This window comes from Gossypium arboreum, chromosome 4 (genome assembly GCF_025698485.1).
Source record: "Gossypium arboreum isolate Shixiya-1 chromosome 4, ASM2569848v2, whole genome shotgun sequence".
NCBI lineage: Eukaryota > Viridiplantae > Streptophyta > Magnoliopsida > Malvales > Malvaceae > Gossypium > Gossypium arboreum.
This window is the reverse complement of record NC_069073.1, coordinates 20,171,980-20,193,792: the sequence shown is the minus strand read 5'-3', so window position 1 is coordinate 20,193,792 and position 21,813 is coordinate 20,171,980.

Here is a 21,813-nt window from a genome sequence, read left to right as displayed (position 1 = left end):
TCGCCAAAAGTCGTATGCGGATTTGAAAAGAAAAGACATTGAATATCAGGTTGGGGACAAGGTATTTCTCAAAGTTTCACCCTGGAAGAAGGTGCTTAGATTTGGTCGTAAGGGCAAATTGAGTCCGAGGTTCATCGGTCCGTATGATGTATCCGAACGAGTTGGGCCAGTCGTTTACCGATTAATTCTGCCCCCTGAGCTCGAAAAGATTCACAATGTTTTTCATGTCTCGATGCTTCGACGATATAGGTCTGATCCATCGCACGTGATTAGTCCATCAGAGGTTGAAATTCAAGCCAATATGAGTTATGAGGAAGAACCGGTTCGTATCCTAGCACGTGAAGTGAAAGAGTTGCGAAACAAGCGGGTTCCGCTAGTGAAAGTGTTATGGCTCAAACACGGGATGGAAGAAGCTACTTGGGAACCCGAGAACTCTATGAAAGAGCGATACCCAAACCTATTTACCGGTAAGATTTTCGGGGACGAAAATTTCTTAAGTGGGGGAGAGTTGTGACAGCCCAAAATTGACCCTAGTCGGGATGTGGTTTCAGGACCACAAAACCGAGGCATAAAAATAATTTAAAAATTTATTTTGATGCCTATGATATGTGTTAATTTGTGTGTGACATTTTGATGATTTGATTTAGAGTTATAAAGGTGAATTTCACTAGAAAGGACCTAGTAGTAAACTTTGAAAGTATGATAGGGAAATGTGTGATGACTAATTAAAGCATGCATGCAAAACAATGTACTTGTATGTCAAATACCCCCCTTTTTATAGGTGGTGGCCGGCCATGGCAAGAGAGGATGGGCAAAACATGTCATAGACATGTTTTGTTGGTGCATTAGGGAGAAATGATAAAATAAAGAGTATGGGCAAAAGAAGAAAAAAAAAATGGTCTCATCCATGCTTCTCCCCCCCTTGCCGTGTATGAGAGAAAGAAAACAAAGAAGAAAAAAAATTGTTCATCTATTCTCATTTCTTTGGCCGAAAATACTAAGAAAAAAGGAAGGATTTTTGCTTCATGCTTGGTTTAGAAGAGAACTAGAAGTAGATTTGGTCATACTTGTATCAAGATTAAGGTATGTTTAAGGTTGTGTCATGAGATTCATGCATGTTTTAGTTGCTAACTTGATGTTCATGTTAGCCCATGGTTCAAATCCTTGTTATGCCATGGAAATGGTATTTGGCCAAGGTTGATATTGTGTTAAAGCCATTGCATGCTAAATGTGAGGCTTGTTGATGATGCATGTAATAATGGATTGACTACTCTTGAAATTTCTTTTAGCATTCTTGAGTAAGACATGGAGTTTTTTTGTTTAACCATGACCAAAAATTGAAAGGGGATGGTGTGTGATGTATTCGGCCATGGCATGCTCATAAGTGCGATTTATGCTTGTTGCATGATAGGTAAAAATTTGTGTTTTGATATATGTTTATATGTGATTATGATCACCTTGAGATTCGGCCTTGCACCTATATGTGTATATATGTTTGCACATGATGTTTTGGTTATGAAATAAATGATAAATGTGTTTGTTTAAAGAAGAAATTGTTGGAGAATGTTTGTAAAATTGCAAGTATATTCGGCCATTAAGGTGAGTATGTGGGTGATGATGAATCAAATTTTGGTGCATATTCGGTTATGTGTGTATACATATATATATATATATATATATATCTATATACATGAGTATGCCCATTCGTGATGTTGCCTTTAATTATGTGTATAATCGACTAAATGGGTAATTAGTAAGAGTGGTTGCGAATGTACAAACAAACATATGCATGTGTAATTGAACTGAAAATGTTTAGCAAGATGATTAAACTAGTTGATTTATTAATCAAGCTCAAGGAGTTAAAGGAGGAAAATCAAGCAAGGGAAAGGTGAAGGTCATCGAGTAGCCGACTTGGAACTATTTTACCCAACACAAGGTAAGTCACTAAGCACGATTTGGTATTGATTTAAATAGACATAATGTCTATGTAATTATGCGAAAGGAATGATAAATTTATATACATGTATGTATGTGGTGATGAAAGTATTGAATGAAAAGAAAAGAGGTGTGATGTATTGAGTTGTTGATTTGACCTTTGAGTGTGCGGGTCTAAATGGGCACGGTGACAAGATTGGCACTAAGTGTGCGGGTTTAAAATTTGTACAGCACTAAGTGTGCGAGTTTGATTATATAGCACTTTCGATTATGCGAGCTGAATATATATATAGCACTAAGTGTGCGGACTCAATATATGCTTTTGCATCACTATTGGCACTTGAGTGTGCGACATTATCGAGTTAATCACGGACAGCGGATTGGGTAAGTACCTTGAGCTCATGGCGAATAGGCACTATGCTCATGTTCGGGATGAGCTTGGTAAGCTTTAAATCTATGTGATGATTGCAATTGTATGATTGTGGTGAAAATGAGTTGGTGTGTAAAATGCCTCAAATATCTTATTGAATAGAATATGAAATGTGGATGTATGACTTGGTATGAGATTGAACCGAAAGGTTCGAGGAATTATGGTATAGTTTCGACATGGATGGAGTACCTAACCTCGTTTATTGTTTCATGTTGTGATAATTTTATTGATGGATGATTGTCGAATGCTTAGGACTTCTTGAGTTATAAACTCACTCTGTGTTTTCTTGTCACCCATTTTAGGTCCTTTGGATCCGTCTCGTTTATGCGTTTCTTTCGGAACCGTCGTTGAAGTCATCACACCGGCTGGAAATCTTTTGGTATTGTCTTCGTAGTTGAACTAGGAGAACATTTGGCATGTATAGGCTATATTGTTTTGTTGAATTTTGGGTTGTAAACTTTAAGCCATGCGAAAATGGCCTATGTGGTTGGTTGAGTGTGATTCTAAAACCTATAGTCACGAGCCTTAGAAACCTTAATTTTGATAAGGTGGCCATATTTTGTATTATGTATGATGAAATAGTTGGCCATGGAAGAATTATGAAATAGTCATTGTTTGCTTTAGTAATGAGATCTTGCCAAAGAAGAAGAAGGTGAGATGGAAAAATCACTAAAAATAGTAGAAGTAGAATTAAATAGTGAATAAATTATGAAATTGAACCTTGATGAATCTATTTTCATATGGATGAAACGAAATGACCATATGGACATCATACATAATGACATGTTGGAATTGTGCCATGCCCAAGGAGAGGAGATAGATGACTAGGATTCCGAGACAGGTAAAATAAAAGCTAAACTGAACTTCAATGAATCTTTCCAAAGACAAGCAGAATATGAGGACATTAACGGGAACGATGATTTTAAGCAAAAACCCTCTATTGAAGAACCTCCCAAACTGGAACTCAAACAATTACCAAATCACTTGGAATACGTATTCCTTGGAAATAATTCTACATTACCAGTTATTATTGCGTCTAACTTGCAACCCAAGGAGAAAGAGGAATTAATCCAAGTATTAAAAGAACATAAAAAGGCCATAGCTTGAAAAATTTCTGACATTAAAGGGATTAGCCCTTCTTTTTACACCCACAAAATTTTAATGGAAGATGAATATAAACCATGTGTGCAAGCTCAAAGATAGCTGAACCCCAACATGAAGGAAGTTGTTAAGGCCGAAGTAATTAAACTTCTAGATGCTGGAATTATTTATCCTATTTCTGACTGTTTAAGGGTTAATTGTGAAGGTTGGCTTTTATGGAGTGAGTGGGTTAAACCTAAGTGCCTTTATCATTTTGACATATCAAATCAAATGGTGTGGCCTTGACATGCATAATCAAGCAAGTTCTAGAATAGAAATTCAATACTGACGCACTCATAATGAAAGTGAGCATGAAAGAAATAATAGATGCTCTAAAGGTTCAAGATCTCACAAAAATTATGGCTTTTTGATGTTTAAAACTTGTGAATCCCAACTCAAGATAATACTTAAACTTGGGGAAACAACCTAAAAGTTTTTAATTCCTCAAAAATCAACTTATCATGCTTGACTCCTTAATGTTTTAAAGTTTAAATCCTCAATGCATAAATGCCTATGGTTTAATTCAAGATATATCAATAAAAGTCATAAATCAATCAAAATTTATTCGAAACATGATATGAGAGCTTTTCAAGAGAACAAGGCAATCATTCAGGGATTTTTCTGATAGTGAAATGAATATCCCCCCACACTTAAGATGTACATTTCCCTCAATGTACAAAGGTAGATATATATATATATATATATATATATATATAGAAAAGAATATAAAAATAAGAAAGGGAGAGAAGTGAAACTTCCTGAGTGATGAATTGATTTCCTTAAACTGGAGTTTTGGAGAATAATCGGTGTGAGGGTGGAGGAGGATACTTCGACGGTGGTAGAGGTTCATTAGTCCATAAGTCCTGCGCCAAAAGAATATTATATCTGAAGTTGGCTATGGTAGTGGTCAAGAAGGACATGGCAGTTGTGGAGAACCTTTCCCGATGGAGTTTTTAGTTCCTATGTGATGATGAGCTGAGGAGCTCTTTATGACTGTGATAAAATCAGGAACTCTTTAAGAGGTAAACTAAAGCATAATTACTCGTAATGGAATAGCCGAAGAATAAAAATCATAAAAACTCAGGATAAAATAGTATTAAAAGGAAATAAAAAATATAATTTCAAAATATAAAGATAAAAATAAAATAAATAATAGGTGTTTATAGAGAAATTGGGGTACACGGCCATGGGGCACGACTGTGTGCTCTAAGCTCAGCCCATGCGTTTCGTAATTTTTGACATTAGGTGCATTGGTGAACACGGCAATGTTGCACGGCCGTGTCGATCTCTGTTCGCTTCTCCCATGATCGTGTATGAAGGCGCACGCCCGTGTTATTCTGGCAGTTTCGCCCACATCCATGTCGCACGGCCGTGGCTACTTATCGCATCCCGTGTTGGGGAAAAAAATTGCCCTGTTTTAACACGACCTTATCGCACAGCCGTGTTACATCCCGTGGTATGTGTACGGTCTACAGCATGACCGTGTGCCTAATCGTATGGTTCTGAAAAGCCTGTGTTCAATGATTTGGTTAGTATGTTAGATTTAAAAACTAAAATTTAAAGAAAGTAACATTGTTAGTGCTTAGGTTGCCCCCCGAGAAGTGCTTATTTAAAGTCTAAGCTAGACTTTACCGTGTGAGTATACTTAAGGAGATTCGTGGAGCCGTAGCTCCTCCCTGTCATCTTTAAATTTCTCACTGTTGTAAGGTTTTAGGCTATGTCTATTTACTTTGAAAGTACCTTGCGATGGGTAACTTATTTCTATGGTGTCGTATGGGAAAACTGTTTTAACTATGAACGGACGACCATCGTGATTTAAGCTTCCCAAGGAATAATTTGAGTCTCGAGTTATATAATAGTACAAGATCTCGACTTTAAATTGTTTATTTTGTTTTAACCGAGCATCATGGCGTCTTTTCATTGCTTCCTTGTATAGTCTTGAATTTTCATATGCATAGGTTCGCCATTCGTCTAACTCGTTCAATCGCATCAACTGTTTTCACCTACAAGTTTGGGATCAAAGTTTAGAAATTTTATAGCCCAAGATGCTTTATGTTCTAACTCAAATGGTAGATGACAACTTTTTCCATAAACGAGTTTGTACGGTGATGTTCCTATGGGGTTTTAAAAGTAGTTCTATAGGCCCATAATGCTTCATCTATTTTATTGCACAATCTTTCTGTTTAATCCTACCGTCTTTTCCAAGAATGTTTAAGCTCTCGATTTGCCACTTGACTTGGCCGCTAGTTTGAGGGTGGTAAAGGGTAGTCGTTCGGTGGTAAACTCCATATTTCTTGAGGGTCTTTTCAAATTGGGCGTTCTGAAATGAGTCCCCTATCGCGATGATTAATCTAGGTGTTCCAAATCGAGAGAAAAGTTTTTAAGGAAGCGTACCACTACTCTAGCATCATTTGTAGGTGAGCTTGGGCTTCAACCCATTTAGACATATAATCGACAACTACTAGGATGTATTTATTTCCAAATGAAATAGGGAATGGACCTATGAAGTCGATACCCCAAGCACCAAATATTTCACATGAAAGCATATATGTCTGAGGCATTTCATCACGGTGAGAGATATTACTTGTCTTTTGGCATTTGTCACAAGAAATAACATACCTGTTGGCATCTTTGAATAAGGTTGGCCAATAAAAACCTAATTCAAGTATTTTATGTACGGTCTTATTTCCACCGTAATGTCCTCCAACTAGTCCTGAGTGGCAATGTTCCCAGATTTTTAATGCTTCTATTCTTGTAACGCATCGCGGAATGACTTGACCTGCACATATATGGAAAATAAAAGGATCTTCCCAAAAGTAATTTTTCACACCAGTAAAGAATCATTTCTTTTGCTGATGTGTCAACCCTTTTGGGATAACGTTAGCGGCTAAAAAATTCGCGATGTCTGCAAACCAAGGTACCTCTGAGTCAGAAATAGCAAAAAATTATTCTTCAGGGAATGAATCATTTATTTCCACTTCATCTAGCTCTTTAGTATTTGAATTTTCAAGCCTGGATAAATGATCAGCTGCGAGATTTTCTACTCCTTTCTTATCTTGAATTTCCAAGTCAACTTCTTATATGATATCTTCTACGAGTTCGGCAAAGATGGCCATCATGCAGCGTTAGAACGTAGCAAGAGCATTACATAATCAAAAGGGCATTCTTCGGTAAGAAAATGTATTGTATGGACATGTGAATGTCATTTTTTTCCTGATCTTCAAGAGCTATTGGGATTTGAAAATAGCTAGATAGTTCGTCTAAGAAGTAGTAGTACATGTGCCCTGATAGTCTTTCCAACATTTGGTCAATGAATAGCAAGGGGAACTGATCTTTTCTCGTGGCATCATTTAGCTTCCTATAGTCAATGCAAACTCTCCAACCTGTGGCTCTCCTAGTTGGAATTAGTTCATTCTTCTCATTGGCTACCACAGTCATGCATCCTTTCTTAGGAACAACTTGCATTGGACTTACCAAAAAGCGAACCCTCTTGAGCCTAACAACCCATTCATTGATTTACCTAAATATTAACCCATAACTCATTATTGTTGAAATCCTAAATTAATTTGATCCCTATGTTTTATTCTATTTTGTAATTTGACTTGTTCTTAAAAAAAAGTGTATTCATATTAGTAGTAGTGATCTTCTGAGCTAAAAAAGTCAAATTCCATATTCTGAGAAAAAGCTCTATTGTACTCAATTGTTGACTAGTCATTTTTCTAGTTAGGTAATTTTTCAATTCAATCTCGAATCTAACCTTTTCTTTCAGCTTGTGACCACACCCTCTAACCAAATCCACGTTACAATCCTCTAAAGACCTTTTGATTGATGTTTCGTCTCAGTTTATAGTGGTGGAGATTTGATTTTCATGCAAGCCTATGGTAATGTTTAGTGATTTGAGTGAATCTTTAGTGCTTCATTTGAGTGCTTCATTTTATTGTCCTTAAACACCTCGAGTGATTTGAGTGAATCTTTAGTGAGGATGTGAAACTCTGTGATGTTTTGAATCAAAGGTAATTACTTTAATGAGGGGAGACACCTATGTTTTCATGATAAAATGCTCAACTTGGAATGTTTGAAACTTTGATTTCTTTCAGTTGAATTTTCAACGTATGATTACCTATAGATTATTTTTAGATATGATCGATAGAAATTATAAGCTAAGCAGAATTTATTTTGATTCTGAGTTGAGGATTTTGCTTGAGGACAAGCAAATGCTTAAGTGTGGACGTATTTGATAAACCGTAATTTATAAATATTTTTACCCCATGCTTAACACATTTTATGAATGATTTTTCCTTGAAATTGGTGAATTTGATGCTTCTAATGCCTTAATTTCATGTTTTATACTTAGGCGATCATAGGAGAGCGAAAAGAATGAGAAACGGGCCAAAAACGGAGAAAATGGGCCAACGTACGAAATCAGCACGGCCTGGACCTCCTCACACGGGCAGACCACACGGTCGTGTCAATTTGGAAGAATTGAAGCATGACTCACATGGGTGGACCACACACCCATGCCTATTTAACAGGCTTGACCACGGCCTTAAGTAATTGCACACGGGCGTGTCCCTGCCAAGCCCAAGTTTAGTCCAATTCAAAAAAGGCCAATTTTGAGGGTTTTTTAGGCATTCCAAAGCCTACAAATACACCCTAGAGGAGGAGGAAAGGGGACACACAGAGAGGGAAGCAGGGAACTGCTCAAGGAAAGCTGATTGATCCATCTCAGAAGTCGGATTCATCATCAAGACCAAAGATCTCCCCTCAATTTCCCTTCAGGAGTTTTGGGTTTTTCTTTATGTTTTGTATTCATTATTCTTCAAAGATGTTTTCCTTTTTAGTTATGAACTAAATCCTCTAAATACCTAAGGGGAATGAAACCTAAGACGAATCTTGTTATTATTTTCTGAATTGTATGATAAATATTTAGCTTGTTCTTAATTATGTGTTCTTAATTCTTGTCTTGATATTCCAGGATATTGATTCACGTTAAGCTCTTATTCATAGGTGGAATAGACCTGCCTAAGAGTACATTTGTCATAATTAAGCAAATTAGGTTATGCGCCTAGAGATTGGGTGACAAGATTTTTCGGATTAGGTGAAACCTAATAAGGGATCCATAGATCGAGTTAATACAACCCTAGGAAGTTAATTAGAAAGAGATTTCAATTATTCAACCTAGGGTTAGACGTTGTTAGTCTCGAAAAGGATAATAATATAACTTAGGGATTTCTACGGATCAAGTCAAATGAATAAATTGTCCGATTCAGAGTCAAATAACATGTGAAGTCGAGGTGGATTTTTCCTTAGGTATTCTCTTAATTCAATCGTTTTTCCAAAAGTAATTCCCCAATTCTATTTTCTGTGAATTCTTAGTTTAGTTAATTAGTTAGTTAAAACAAACCCCATTATTCTTAGGCTAGATAATAAAAAGACAGTCATTACTAGTACTTTTAGTTCCTTTGGGTTTGACAACCCGGTCTTGCTAAAGCTATACTATTGTTCGATAAGTACACTTGCCTTCATCGTGATAATAATTAGTTTCAAGAATGATTAATTATAAATTTATAAAACTTATCACACAAAATCACGATCAATTGGGTTGGACACTCGGATAATTCACACATATATTGTACAATGTCAACGTCTCAGGCGTGGTCTTACAAGTAGCCACATATCGATGCACTGTCCCAGACAGGGTCTTACTCGTAAAGACATATCGAAATCACAAATTGATGCCATGGACTTGCTCGAACTCATATATCAGAATCCTATGTCATGACATATGTATCCTAGCTATTCCTAAGGTTCATACGGGGCTTTCGGACGTCGTAACTCGGTTGAATCGAACTCGAAAGTGTAATAGCCACATTCAATCACATTCGGCTATAATATATTTAGTTTCTAACATTTCAAAATAGCAAGTAAATATAATATTAAGTTACCAATAAACATGTCTATTTGCTTATAAACTTACCTCGAACGTCGTAAAACGGGACAGGGCTGCTAGTCGACAACTTTCGTTTTTCCCCGATCCGAATCTGATTTCTTTGGTTCTTGATCTAAACATTTTCAAATTAAGCTCATTCAAACATGTTTTCATTCAATTTAGTCCAAAAACACATAAATGGTCAAATTACCATTTTACCCTGACATTTACAATTTTTACAATTTAGTCCATATTGCATAAAACACAAAATATATCAAATTTCTCCACACCCAAGCTAGGCTGAATATTACCCATGTCTATACAAGCCCTTATATTTCATTAATTTCACATTTTAGTCCCCCAAATTATTATTTTTGCAATTAAGTCCTAATTACTCAAAATCATCAAAAACTCCAATACAAAATATGTTAATCTAAAACATATCTTTCATTTTTGATCATCAAGCAACAAAAATCACAAGTTATCAACAATGGCACAACTCAAAATATCCATCAAAATCAAAAATTCAAGCATAGGTTTTGTAGTACTCGAAGCAACGATCTCAAAAACGTAGAAATTATCAAAAATCGACAACGAACGAACCTTGATTTTAGCTTGGAAGATGGCCGAACCTAGTCTTGTGTTCTTTATTTTTCTTTTTGTTTATATTCGCTGCAAGAGAGAATGAAAAACATAGTTTATTTTATGATATTATATCATATATATGCTTTAATAATTAAGTTACTTTTATAACCTTAATAATTTAATATAAAAACCACATATTATAAGTCTTTAACCGTCCCACTAATATCTTTATAGGTTATTTACAACATAAATCCCTCATCCTTAAAAGCCACTAACAATTCGACCCTTTATAAATTAAGCTACCAAATTTTCAATTTACGCGATTTAAGTCCTTTTATTTAATCGGACACCTAAACGGCAAAATTAATTCACGAAAATTTCACAGATATAAATTCACAGAAAATAAAAACATGAAATAATTTTAAAATATTTTTCGGTTTAGATTCGTGGTCCCAAAACCACCATTCCGATTAGGGTCTAAATCGTGCTGTTACAGAAATGATTTGTAAATGTATATGTTTTGGCTTGTATATATAGTCATGAAAAATGACTTACTTTGACATGTTTGGTATGAATATGGTTAAATGACTTGTGAAGTATAAATGCTTGAGAAATGCTTTGATGAAGTATGATTTTAGAAGTTGAGTTGATAAGTATTTGATTACGTAAATGGCATTAATTGAGAATTGAAATTGGTTGAAATGGATATTGTGTGAATGGTACATAGGGTTGATGTTTTGGCTGTCTAATTGTATGATGAAATGGTACAATTTTATTGTTAGGTGTGCATGAATAAGGGTGGAAAATTGGCTTTGCAAATGGCCTATTTTTGTCCACACGGGCAGAGACACGGGCGTATGTCCCTTGGTGTTAAAATTGAATTGAAGTCAGTATGCTCCACACGGTCTCATACACGGGGGTGTGACTGGTCGTGTGGTACAAGTTAGCATACTCCCCTAATTGGCACACGGCCTAGGACACGTGTGTGTGACTTGGCCGTATTACATAAGTTAGTATACCTTATAGCTTTGACACGACCTAGTGCATGGCTTGGCACACAGGCGTGTGTGGCCACTTCAAAGGGAAAATGGGCTGGACACACAGGCGTGTGGTTGGCCGTGTGACCCAAGTCAGTATGTATGCCCTATTTTCACATGGCCTTAGACACGGGCATATGTGGAGACGTGTGAGGCACACAGCCTGTTCACAGGGGCATGTGACCCCTGTATGTTTGATATTTTTCTAAGTTTCCAAAATTTTTGTATGGTATCAATTTAGTCGTGAACCACTACTAAAGCATGTTTAAGGCCTTGTAGGCCCTTATAAGGGACAATGTGATTGTGATGAATGATTTATGAGAATGATTGCTTTATGGTTGATAAATGTATGCTATACATTGTGAATTAATAGGTAATACCTTGTAACCCAACTTTGACGATAGATACGGGTTAGGGGTGTTACATTTTATTAGTATTAGAGATACAGTTTAGCCGATTCTAGGACTAACATAGTGTGTGTGTGAGTCTAGCTATACATGCCATATATCTTTGTGATAGTGTGATGATTCCTAATAGCTTAAATTGTTTTTTCGTATAGTAATGGATCTCGAAAGAGCTGTACTCGATGATGTAGAGAGTATTGCGCCCATTACCGCTCAAGGGACAGGGCCATCAGATTCTAGACCTGTAGCCATGAGGGAGAGGCCAAACAAGCCTTTTTTCCAAATGATGAATGAGTGGTTCACGGTGTTCGTTCAAATGAATCTGGCTGCTCAACAACCTCCACCCCCACCTATTCCTCAGAAAATCCCTGTTGTTCCTCAAGACGTAAATCTGATAGGGTAGAATAAGCCACCAGTAGATAAAATTCATAAACACGAGGCTAAAAAGATTCGGGCTACTGCTGATGATGATGCTGAGAGAGCAGAATTCTGGCTTGAGAATATGATTCAATTATTTGACGAATTATCTTGTACTCCTGATAAATGTATTAAATGTGTTATATCTTTGTTGAGAGGCACCGCTTATCAATGGTGGAACAGTTGATATCTGTTGTTCTGAAAGAACAAGTTACCTGGGAATTCTTTCAGATGGAGTTCCGAAAGAAATATATAAGTCAGTGATTCCTTGATCAAAAGCATAAAGAGTTTCTAGAGTTAAAATAAGGCAGAATGACTCTTACTGAGTATGAAAGAGAATTCGTAGGATTAAGCAAGTATGCTCGAGAGTATGTGCCTACTGAAGAAAGAATGTGCAAACGGTTTGTTGATGGGATGAACGAAGATATAAAACTTCTAGTCGAAATTCTAGAGTTGAAAGAATTTGTCGTTTTGGTTGAAAAGGCTTGTAAAGCCGAGGATCTTAGCAAAGAAAAGAGAAAAGTAGATTCAGAGGCTAGAGACTCAAGAAAAAGATCGATGAGTAAGCCGTATCAATCTTCATCAAAGAAATTAAGAGATTCGTATGCTCGTCCAAATGCTTTAAAAGAATATTTGAACAAAGATCATAGCAAACAATACTCAGGTTCTAAAGCTCAAGCTATATTTGTAGCGAGTGTTGGCAGTGTTTGAGACAACAAACTCGAGTGTCAGCATTATGGGGGGCGACATATGGTGAATGCTAGAATAGAAATAATAAAGCTTGTTACAAATATGGTTCGCTAGATTGCCCTTAGCTATATGAAAAACATAAAGTTCAGAATGTGAGACCAAGTAACACGTCGAATAGAGTAGACCACCTAGAGTTGCCGAGAATATAAGTGGTAGTAGAGGGGCGACAAAGGATTCAGCTGTGAGGTCTGAGGCCAGAGCACCTGCTAGAGCCTACATTATTCGCGCTCGCAAAAAAACGTCATCTCCAGATCTTATCACTGGTACTTTCACTCTCTATGATACTAATGTGATTTCATTGATAGATCTAGGATCAACTTATTCTTATATACGCATGAATTTAGTATCTAGTAAGACTTTACCTGTAGAGTCTACTGAATTTGTGATTAGAGTGTCAAACCCCTTAGGTACATATATTTTGGTTGACAAAGTCTGCAAGAATTTTCCGTTAATGAATCGGGATTTCTATTTTCCAGCTAATTTGATGTTGTTGCCATTCGATGAATTTGATGTGATTTTTTATATGAATTGGCTAACGATGCATGATGCTATAGTGAATTGTAGATGAAAGAGGATTGAACTAAAATGTCCGAATAATAAGACTACTAGAATTGAATCTGATGATCTGAATAGTTTACCAGTTGTGATCTCGTCTATGTTAGCTCAGAGATTTGTGAGAAAGGGGTGTAAAGCTTATCTTGCATATGTACTAGATATGAAAGTGACTGAAGTAAAGATTGAATTAGTACCAGTTGTGTTTGAGTATCCAAATGTATTTCCCGAAGAGTTACTGAGTTTACCACCTATTAGAGAGGTTGAGTTTGGTATTGAATTAGTACCGGGAACAACACTGATCAGAATTAAAAGAATTAAAAGCTCAGTTGCAAGAGTTGATAGATAAAGGTTTTTCTAGACCGAGTTTCTCACCATAGGGCGCCGGTGTTATTTGTGAAAAGAAATATGGCATGATGAGAATGTGTACAAACTATCGAGAGCTCAACAAAGTGACGATCAAGAATAAGTACCCTTTGCCACAAATAGATGATTTTTTTGATCAGTTAAAAGGGGCAAAAGTGTTTTCAAAAATTTATTTGAGATCGAGTTATTACCAATTGCTAGTTAAAGACTCAGATGTGCCAAAGATTGCATTTAGAATGGAAACTACGAATTTCTTGTTATGCCTTTCAGACTAACAAATGCATTTGGTGTTTTTATGGACTTGATGAACTGGATTTTCAGGCCGTACTTAGACCGATTCATAGTTGTGTTTATTTATGATTTTTTTATTTACTCTCAAGATGAATTTGAGCATGCTGAGCATTTGAGAATCGTGTTACAAACTTTGAGGGATAAACAGTTGCTTGCAAAGTTTAGCAAATGTGAGTTTTGGCTACAAGAGGTTGGTTTTCTGGGACATATAGTTTCATCCGCAGGTATTCAAGTTAACCCGAGTAAAATTTCTACAATTATAGATTGGAAGCCTCCGATGAATGTATCTGAAGTGCATAATTTTCTGGGACTAGCCTGTTATTATAGATGATTTGTGAAAGGCTTCTCGATGATTGCGACTCTGATGACACGATTGCTTCAAAAAGATCTTATATTTGAGTGGTCAAAAAACTATCAGCAGAGTTTCAAGCAATTGATAGCATTATTGACAGAGGCACCAGTGTTAGTTTAACCTAAGTCGGGTAAAGAATTCGTAGTTTTCAGTAATGCATCGTTAAATGCCCTGGGTTGTGTTTTGATGCAGAAAGACAAAGTTTTAGCTTATACCTCGTGACAATTGAAGCCGCACAAAAAGAATTATCCGGCGCACAATTTAGAGTTAGTCACGATAGTGTTCGCATTGAAAATTTGGTGTCATTACTTGTTTGGTGAGAAATGCCATATTTATACCGATAACAAAAGCTTTAAATATCTGATGACTTAAAAAGATTTGAATTTGAGACAACGGAGATGGTTAGAATTACTAAAAGACTATGAATTAGTGATTGGCTATCATCTGGGGAAAGTGAACGTAGTTGCTGATGCTTTGAGTTGAAAGTCCTTAATTTCTTTACGTGCTTTGAACAAACAGTTAGCTTTGTCTGATGACGATTTGATAGTAGCCGAGTTGAAAGTGAGACCGTTATTCCTATAGCCAATTTGTGAGGCTCAAAAAATTGATAATAAATTGCAAGCAAAACGAGCTTAGTATGAGTCAATTTTTGATTCAGAGTTTTGAATAGGGCCTAATGACTGTTTGATGTTTCGTAATAGAATATGTGTACTAAGAAATTCTGAGCTCATTCGAAAGATTCTAAACGAAGCACACAGTAGGTGTTTATCAGTACATCCAGAAAGAACGAAAATGTATAACGATTTAAAACAACTTTATTGGTGGCACGACATGAAACGAGATATCTTATAATTTGTTTCAAAATGTTTGATTTGTCAACAAGTTAACGCTGAACATCAGGTACCATCGAGTTTGGTACAACCTATTTTGATTCCTGAGTGGAAGTGGGATAGAGTAACAATGGACTTTGTATTGGGTTTGCCTTTATCTCCAGAAAAGAAAGATGCAATATCGGTTGTTGTTGACAAATTGATAAAATTAGCTCATTTCATTCCAGTACATACAGATTTCTTACTTGATAAATTGGCTGAGTTGTATATCTCAGAAATTGTTCGGTTGCATGGAGTACCACTATCTATTGTTTTAGAGAGAGATTTGAGATTCACATTATGATTTTGGAAGAAATTGCAAGAAGCTTTAGGTACAAAGCTACATTTTAGCACCACGTTTCACCCGTAAACAAATGGTCAATCTGAATAAGTTATTCAGATACTTGAGGATATGTTGCATTGTTGCATTCTTGAGTTTGAAGGTAGCTGGGAGAAATACCTACTGCTGATTGAATTTGCTTATAATAATAACTTCCAATCGAGTATAAAGATGGCACCATACAAAGCTCTATATGGTCGTAAATGTAGAACATCGTTGTACTGACAGAGCTTAGTGTGAATAAGATTCACGGGGTTGATCTGATTATAGAGACTAAAGAGAAAGTGAAAGCAATTCGTGACAGTTTGAAAGCAGCTTCGGATCGACAGAAATCGTACGCAGACTTGAAATAGAAAGATATTGAGTTTCAGATTGGAAATAAAGTGTTTTTGAAAGTCTCGTTATGGAAAAAGATATTGCAATTTGGTTGGAAAGGGAAATTGAGTCCATGATTCATCGGACCGTATGAGATTATTGAGCGAGTTGGGCCAGTAGCATATCGACTATCTTTACCATCTAAGTTAGAGAAAATACATAACGTGTTTCATGTGACGATGCTTCAAATGATATCGATCGACTCTTCACATGTCATTTCCCGACCGAGGTTGAAATTTAGTCGATTTATCATATAGTGAAAAACCGATTAGAATTTTAGCTCGTGAGATCAAAGAGCTAAGAAATTAAAAAATCGCATTAGTAAAAGTATTATGGCATCGACACTGTGGCAGCCCAAAATTGACCCTAGTCGGGATATGGTTTCGGGACCACAAAACCGAGGCATAAAAATAATTTAAAAATTTATTTTGATGCCTATGATATGTGTTAATTTGTGTGTGACATTTTGATGATTTGATTTAGAGTTATAAAGGTGAATTTCACTAGAAAGGACCTAGTAGTAAACTTTGAAAGTATGATAGGGAAATGTGTGATGACTAATTAAAGCATGCATGCAAAACAATGGACTTGCATGTCAAATACCCCCCTTTTTATAGGTGGTGGCCGGCCATGGCAAGAGAGGATGGGCAAAACATGTCATAGACATGTTTTGTTTGTGCATTAGGGAGAAATGATAAAATAAAGAGTATGGGCAAAGGAAGAAAAAAAAATGGTCTCATCCATGCTTCCCCCCCCCCCCCCTTGCCATGTATGAGAGAAAGATAAAAAAGAAGAAAAAAATTGTTCATCTATTCTCATTTCTTTGGCCGAAAATACTAAGGAAAAAGGAAGGATTTTTGCTTCATGCTTGGTTTAGAAGAGAACTAGAAGTAGATTTGGTCATACTTGTATCAAGATTAAGGTATGTTTGAGGTTGTGTCATGAGATTCATGCATGTTTTAGTTGCTAACTTGATGTTCATGTTAGCCCATGGTTCAAATCCTTGTTATGCCATGGAAATGGTATTTGGCCAAGGTTGATATTGTGTTAAAGCCATTGCATGCTAAATGTGAGGCTTGTTGATGATGCATGTAATAATGGATTGACTACTCTTGAAATTTCTTTTAGCATTCTTGAGTAAGACATGGAGTTTTTTTGTTTAACCATGACCAAAAATTGAAAGGGGATGGTGTGTGATGTATTCGGCCATGGCATGCTCATAAGTGCGATTTATGCTTATTGCATGATAGGTAAAAATTTGTGTTTTGATATATGTTTATATGTGATTATGATCACCTTGAGATTCGACCTTGCACCTATATGTGTATATATGTTTGCACATGATGTTTTGGTTATGAAGTAAATGATAAATGTGTTTGTTTAAAGAAGAAATTGTTGGAGAATGTTTGTAAAATTGCAAGTATATTCGGCCATTAAGGTGAGTATGTGGGTGATGATGAATCAAATTTTGGTGCATATTCGGTTATGTGTGTATACATATATATATATATATATATATATATATATATATCTATATACATGAGTATGCCCATTCGTGATGTTGCCTTTAATTATGTGTATAATCGACTAAATGGGTAATTAGTAAGAGTGGTTGCATAATGTACAAACAAACATATGCATGTGTAATTGAACTGAAAATGTTTAGCAAGATGATTAAACTAGTTGATTTATTAATCAAGCTCAAGGAGTTAAAGGAGGAGAATCAAGCAAGGGAAAGGTGAAGGTCATCGAGTAGCCGACTTGGAACTATTTTACCCAACACAAGGTAAGTCACTAAGCACGTATTTGGTATTGATTTAAATAGACATAATGTCTATGTAATTATGCCGAAAGGAATGATAAATTTATATACATGTATGTATGTGGTGATGAAAGTATTGAATGAAAAGAAAAGAGGTGTGATGTATTGAGTTGTTGATTTCGGCACTAAGTGTGCGGGTCTAAATGGGCACGGTGACAAGATTGGCACTAAGTGTGCGGGTTTAAAATTTGTACAGCACTAAGTGTGCGAGTTTGATTATATCGCACTCGATTAAGCGAGCTGAATATATATATAGCACTAAGTGTGCGGACTCAATATATGCTTTTGCATCACTATTGGCACTGAGTGTGCGACATTATCGAGTTAATCACGGACAGCGGATTGGGTAAGTACCTTGAGCTCATGGCGAATAGGCACTATGTTCATGTTCGGGGATGAGCTTGGTAAGCTTTAAATCTATGTGATGATTGCAATTGTATGATTGTGGTGAAAATGAGTTGGTGTGTAAAAATGCCTCAAATATCTTATTGAATAGAATATGAAATGTGGATGTATGACTTGGTATGAGATTGAACCGGAAGGTTCGAGGAATTATGGTATAGTTTCGACATGGATGGAGTACCTAACCTCGTTTATTGTTTCATGTTGTGATAATTTTATTGATGGACGATTGTCGAATGCTTAGGACTTACTGAGTTATAAACTCACTCTGTGTTTTCTTGTCACCCATTTTAGGTCCTTTGGATCCGTCTCGTTTGCGTGCTCGGAACCGTCGTTGAAGTCATCACACCGGCTGGAAATCTTTTGGTATTGTCTTCGTAGTTGAACTAGGAGAACATTTGGCATGTATAGGCTATATTGTTTTGTTGAATTTTGGGTTGTAAACTTTAAGCCATGCGAAAATGGCCTATGTGGTCAGTTGAGTGTGATTCTAAAACCTATAGTCACGAGCCTTAGAAACCTTAATTTTGATAAGGTGGCCATATTTTGTATTATGTATGATGAAATAGTTGGCCATGGAAGAATTATGAAATAGTCATTGTTTGCTTTAGTAACAAATGCTGCCAGCAGCAGTGAGGTGAGATGGAAAAATCACTAAAAATAGTAGAAGTAGAATTAAATAGTGAATAAATTATGAAATTGAACCTTGATGAATCTATTTTCATATGGACGAAACGAAATGACCATATGAGCTTTATTTTAAGAGATATTCAGGTTTTTAGGAAATAGGGCCAGGACAGTTTCTGGATCCCCTGCTCTGACTTTGAAAATTCACTATAAATTAACCAGAGAGAATTAGAAGTCATGCTCTATATGTACAGATTCCCTTGTGAGTTTAGTTTCTCTAGAAACAAACGACATAAGTGTTGGAGCCCTGTACAGGAATATATCCAAGTTGTAGTGCACAAAGGTCAGTGTAGTCGAACCCTGAAACAGGGGAGACTTTAACTAATAAACTGTACTAATTGGCTTGACCAAAAATTCTAGAAAACATTGTGTAGATGGAATTATGAGTCTAGTTTCAGGTAAAATTTACGGAACTGATTTTCGAGTTCAGGAACTCGAGATATGATTTTTAAGGTGACAGTGGCGCATTTAGCTAGCCTGCACGAATGCAAATTAAATATTTCAAGAGAGAAATAAGGGAAGTAAGCCCGGTAACACCACGTGGTCAAATCCGGTGACGGTCACGGGTTTGGGGTGTTACAGACACAGGGTTTAAGAAGCTACATGGGAACTCGAGGATGCTATGAGAAAACAATACCCGAACCTATTCACTGGTAAGATTTTTGGGGACGAAAATCCTAAACGGGGGAGAGTTGTAATAGCCCGATTTTAGCTAAATCAGAATAGTGGTTTTAGAACCACAAATTCAATGTTGGAAAATTATTTTAATATTATTTTATGTGTTTACAGCAGGATAGTATGTATGTGTGAAAGTTTCGTGAAGAAATTTTATCGTTTGAATAGTTAATTTGATGAAAAGGATTTAATTGCGTAAAATGCAAAAGTTGCATACTATTTGTTTAAAGTGCTTAATTGCTATGATTTAATAAATCAAAGGTCTTATGTTGTAATTAAACCATGTTTAAGGTTAGTGGACATTTATGTCCATGGTTAATGTGTTATATATTAATGCTTTATTAAGGTTAAAATGGTAAATTATTTATTAATGAACTATTAATTAAAAACAAAATCAATTTTAAGCTCAATTGTAAGTCCAGTTTTTCTCGGTCTTTAATGATTTCTATGTTTTTTTAGTCGTTGCGACTCAATATAGTCTAATACAGATAGAGCATCAAATATAAAATAACTCTCTCCTTTCGAACCACCTATTCCTTTCATCGACTTCCTTCACTAGGGTCAAGATTCATGGTTTTATAAGGGCGGCCCATTAGCTTCCTTTGATGGAACAAGGGATTGCTTTCGTCTCTTTCCTTCTGGGCCAGGAATGGAAGTTGTCGTTAAGCTTCTTTGGATCAATCGATATTGGGCTTATCGCTCTACTTCACTTGATTCTCATGCCAGTGGACTCGTCGCTCAGCTTTAGGCCTTATTAGCTTCATTTCTGAAGTAAGCATGAAGTTCGAATTGAATAGATACTGGGAAAGCGTCTTTCATGAAGAAAGTTGCAAGTGAGGATTCAGGATTGAGAATGTAACACCCCTTACCCGTATCTAAGGCTGGAATAGAGTACGAGGCATTACCAGACTTAACAATACACATAGACGAAAATCAGGCCATAAAATTTCATTTAATTCAAAACTTTTCGAACACATGCATAACAAACAAAGCTAACTATATCATCACATCAAAACATAGGACATGGCACGATTAATTAAACTTATAAACAATAATGGATAAGGACTACATCTCATGATCATATACGATAACTCAATGCAGACTGATATGTATGGTCAAAATCATAATAAAAATACATATCACATACCAACTTCCTATACATGGCACTCACTTGATATTTCTAATATTTGAATTAATTCTCCCAAAATGATAGTTTGATAGTGTGATTTTGCCTCCAACGATCTCCAACCCCGAGCCGACCTGCCAATACTAAAGAAATGGGGAGGATGGGTAAGCTTTACGCTTTGTAAGTTCATATGAAAATAGTAAGCAATTACTACCACGCTTTTCAAGATAAAACACTATAATTGTACAATTACACATGTTTAGGTTAAGCTGTGTTATCGAGTTACAGTTACTAAATCATTCATATCTGAAGCTACAAAACTCCAAATTTAGTTTCTTTAATTTTCCTTGAAACTAGATTCATATATATTTCTCCCATAAAATTTCCAAAATTTTTGGTTTAGCCAATTAGTACAGTTTATTCATTAAAGTTTCCCCTGTTTCAGGGTACGACTACTCTGACCCCTGTGCACTACGAACCAAATTTCTCCCTGTACAGAATTTCAACGACCATTCCATTTCTTTCCCATAAAAATATACTCAATAAGGGATCCATTAATGTAAGTTATGACTCTTAATAATTTTTTTACAATTTATGGTGAATTTCTAAATTCAGAATAGGGGATCTCAAATTTATTCTGACACTATCTCACAAAAATTATAATATCACATAATATATAACTCTTTTGCTCCCCCTGTTTCTTTTATATGAAAATAGACTCATTAGTCTTTAATTCTATATCTTTTTTGAAATTTAATTCAACTTACAAAATTTTTGGTAAATTTTCAAAGTCATGCACTGCTGCTGTTCAACACTGTTTTACTACTAAAGTTCACTTTTACACAATTCACTTAATCGATTCCATTTTACCGAGGTTAGCTCAAATATCGAGCATATTGCTCATAAATTCAAATAAACATATACTTGCACTTGTTCCTCACATAATTACTTTCACATGTATTTTCATTTAATCGATTTCCCGTTGATCTCATCGGAATAATAACAGATACACAATTGCCTACACATTTTCCCATTTCCACACCTGTAGCCGAAGCTATCTGGTACGCATAGTAGCCTGCAATTAGTATTACACACGTGATCACAGTTTTCGAGTACGCATAGTAGCCTGCACTTAGTACTACACATGTGACCAATTATCCGGTACACGTAGTAGCCTCCACTTAGTACTACACACGTGACCCCACAATAGTTCATTTGTATCGTTTCTATTCCGAAGGTTCAACTGGGAAATTCCTCACTTTTCAACATTTTACTAAATTGTCTGTAATCAATTTAAATTCATAACTTACATCAAATAACCATTTGATA